This window comes from Stegodyphus dumicola, chromosome 7 (genome assembly GCF_044657685.1).
Source record: "Stegodyphus dumicola isolate Sdum_Otavi_A_Nest chromosome 7, ASM4465768v1".
Lineage (NCBI taxonomy): Eukaryota > Metazoa > Arthropoda > Arachnida > Araneae > Eresidae > Stegodyphus > Stegodyphus dumicola.
The window spans coordinates 124,819,576-124,823,719 of NC_140774.1; the positions used below are offsets into that span (position 1 = coordinate 124,819,576).

General features: G+C 35.3%; 1 pseudogene; it reads left to right on the forward strand.

Moving 5' to 3' along the window:
- Nucleotides 1-826: 826 nt before the first annotated feature.
- On the forward strand, nucleotides 827-1,596 carry LOC146996339 (heat shock cognate 71 kDa protein-like; annotated as a pseudogene).
- The last annotated feature ends 2,548 nt before the right edge of the window (nucleotides 1,597-4,144 follow it).

Here is a 4,144-nt window from a genome sequence, read left to right on the forward strand (position 1 = left end):
TTAATATTTTACTTTCCTTACCATTAATTTTTATATTATTTATTTTATTACTATTATTATTATATTTTTGAACTTGATTTACTTATTTTAAAATTTTTGATTATATTTTTCATTACAATTTTATTTATTATTATTATTTCAAAAAAAATTTCGAACGCGTTATAATGTTTAGACTTTTATTCAAAATTAAATGTAAAATTAACACTTTTGGCTCTCCAATAAAATTTGAATCATTCGTCTTTTCATCTCATTTGTATTAAGGACTTTCGTTTATTATTATTTATTTATGATTCATTATAATATTCAAAGCTTTGTTCTTGAGACACTGCATGAATCATAAAATATTGCCCTTTCAGGCAAAATTACGAGACTTCAGACCCCCGTAGGGCGGAGAATAAGTATAAGTATAAGGGCGTCGTCATTTCCTCGTAATCCATAAGTATATCCAAATCCCAGAGAATGATTTTAAATACTGAACTATTTACTTAATAAATTCTTGTAATATGAATTCGAATTTCATGTAACCGAGAAAACTTTATTTGGGTAACCGAGCTCTTTAAAAGGAGATTAATTCTTACATGTTAACAATTTGTATATTTTCCCTTTCGCGTTTTTATTTTTCGAGTTTGTTAAATTATTAATTCTTATTTTAATTTCGATTATTTTTTATAATTGTGTTAAAACTCTTATACGAGGTTGCGATTATTAATATTGTTGAGGAATTGCCTTGCTTTGATTCCAAATTAATATTGGTTTTAGGTGTTTAAATTTATCTGTCTTCTATATATCTCTGTCTCTATATATATATGAAATGTAATTTCTCATACATACTGCCTGTGAAAGGGCTAAGAGAACCCTGTCCTCAAGTACTCAAGCCAGCATCGAAATTGATTCTCTCTTTGAAGGTGTAGATTTCTATTCAACCATAACAAGAGCCCGTTTTGAAGAACTGAATGCTGATTTGTTTAGAAGCACATTGGAACCTGTTGAAAAGGCTTTGCGAGATGTAAAATTAGATAAAGCTCAAGTCCACGATATTGTCCTGGTAGGTGGATCTACTCGTATTCCTAAAATTCAGAAGCTACTGCAAGATTTCTTTAATGGTAAAGAACTTAACAAATGTATTAATCCAGATGAAGCTGTCGCATATGGTGCTGCAGTCCAAGCTGCAATTTTGAATGGTGATAAATCTGAACAAGTGCAAGATCTGTTGCTGTTGGATGTAACCCCACTGTCTTTCGGAATTGAAACTGCTGGTGGTGTAATAAATGTGCTCATCAAATGTAATACAACCATTCCAACTCGTCAGACACAAACACTTACAACTTACTCTGATAATCAACCAGGTGTCTTGATCCAAGTTTACGAGGGTGATCAATGACCAAGGACAATAATCTTCTTCGAAAGTTTGAATTAACTGGCATTCCTCCTGCACCTAGAGGTGTCCCACAGATTGAAGTTACCTTCGATATTGATGCGAATGGCATATTGAATGTGTCTGCTGTAGATAAGAGTACTGGAAAAGAGAACAAGATCACTATTACGAATGATAAAGAAAGGATTTCGCCAAAATTTAGGAACAGGGATGCAATTTAGGTAGAGAATCGCCAACACATTATTAAGCAATATTAATAGAATTTAATTTAATCAATTGATTTAAAAATATCATTACAGATTATCCCCCCCCATCTGAAAAAGCTTGCAGTCGCGGCCGTCGACCCAAGTCAGTCCAGATAGTGAGAGCAGAAAATTTAGTTATTAGGAAATTAAGTTAGTAGGAAAACTGATTGGATTTATCTCAAGGCAACAAAATGTTTACATAAAATATGACATAAAATATTTGAATATAATGAATACAGTATATAAAATATAATAAATGATTAATGAAATTATAATATAGTAACTAAGTGCAGAACAAATAAAGCACTAATAACATATTGCTGGTTAGCTACGCGGCAATAGGAAATAGTAATATAACTGAATTTGTAAGTTTATATCTTAGGGCATGCCATTCACAGTTTGTGTAATCATTAGATTCCGTACAATCATTAGAGTTGTCATTCAGGCTCATCTTCAGTCTTTTACTGGTCTTTGGAGATCTCCGGATCATTTAATTAGCGCTAGAATTATGGATTAGCATTGGCACTGAAAACATTTGTGTTTTTATGTCACGATACTAGAGCTCTTATACTCTTGTTGAAAATACACATTTTGCTAGGTTTTTAACATATTTTGTCACTCTATTTTTCTCTTATTAATGATAACAAAACAAAATTTAACTTCCAACATCCATACCAGTTTTTTGTACACGATGCTGCAGAAACATAAAATGAAATTCAGAAATTTCAACAACTGAAATTTAACTTTTTCAACTGTTGCTACAATTTATAACACAAACATAGGAAAACATGAGCTCAAGGAAATGTGAGGGTATAGTACTCTACTTGTAGTATAGCCTCAATTGAGTGTTTCCCACACGGAAAGTGTATTGAACCTGAAATTCAAGTTTGAAGGAGCCCAGTAATAGAAAAGGGCAGACAAACTTTTCAGACACTGAGAGATAAATCAACTATTAAGGGGGACAACAGGATGAAAACTAAGAGAAGGGTTATGGATAGTTTATTGATTTATAAATTTTGATTTATTCATGATGTAATTTAAAGTTTTCGGGTGGATGATAGAACCTTAATTTTGACGCATGTACAATCTCAGTTGGTTTCTTCGTGTGAAAATTTTCCCTGTCGATTTCATAATTAACTTCAGATAATTTTTTCATAATCCGATAAGGGCCTGAATAGGGTGAAGTCAATTTTCTAGTATTTGGGTATTCAAATTCCTCGTAAAGGACAAAATCTCCAGGTTGAAATTTAGATTCTAGAAATCTGATGTCATATCTAGTTTTATTCTTTCTATTCTTTCGGTGGTATTCGATAGTTCTTTTCTTTGCTAAAGCCCTTGCTTCATTTAAACAAAATGTAAAGAGCAAAAAAAGATATTATATATTTGATATTATTAAAAAAATTAGCGATTTTTTCTCCCTGGAGCAAATTACAAAAAAAAAAAAAAAAAAAAAAAAAAAAAAAAAAAAAAAACCTATTTACAAAAAACCAATATTACGTGGATGGTATGATTGTTAATACATTGTATGTCTCCCAGACGATGCAATACAATCCGTACAACGCCTAGGCATGCTGAGTATCAAATTATCGATCTGATCTTGGGGGATATTACACCACTCAAAAACAATGCTCTCCGAAGTTCCGGTAGACATGTAGGAGGAGATTGACGGGCTGCAACTCGTCGGCCAAGCATGTCCCTTACGTGCTCTACTGGATTCAAGTCTGGTGAGAATATTGGCCAGTCCATACGGGTGATATCCTCCGATTGAAGGCATTCGCTTACGATGTTTGCACGGTCAGGACGGGCGTTGTCATCCATAAACACAAATTGTGCGCCCATGGCACCCGAAACAAACGTACATGCTGTTCCAGAATGACGTCCCGATAGATTTGGCTTGTCATGGTTCCAATTTGAGCATGCAGGTCAGTTCTGGAACCCAGAATAATTCCACCCCAATCGAGCACTCCTGCACCACCGTAACTCTGTCGTTCAATGATGTTTTCTTGGTGGTAACGGGTACCTGGAGCTCTCCATATGAACGTCCGGCGAGAATCAGACTACAAGCTGAACCTGGACTCGTCGGAAAACATCACACAAGCCCACTGTTGCCGTGTCCACAATGCATGCTCTCTACTCCAGGCTAACCTCAGGCGACAGTGAGTTTCAGTAAGTGGAACGCATCTGACAGGTCTACCAGCATATAGACCAATCTGCCCTAAGCGTCAGTTCACGGTCTGCCTTGAAATTGTCGTACCAGTGTCTGAAGAGAGCTGACGAGACAGGTCTGAGGCTGTGCTCCGCCTGTTTCTTTTGGCAGTAACTGACAAATACCGGTCTTCATTCGGCGTTGTAACTCTGGGGCGACCTGTGCTGTAACGTTTACTCATATTACCATCATCTTGGAATCGTTGCCAAAGCCTGGAGATGACACTGTGGGCAATTCCAAGTTTGTCTGATACTTCCAGTTGGGTACGCCCACATTCCAGACGGTCGATAATTCTACCACGTAAAAAATCATCCAAAT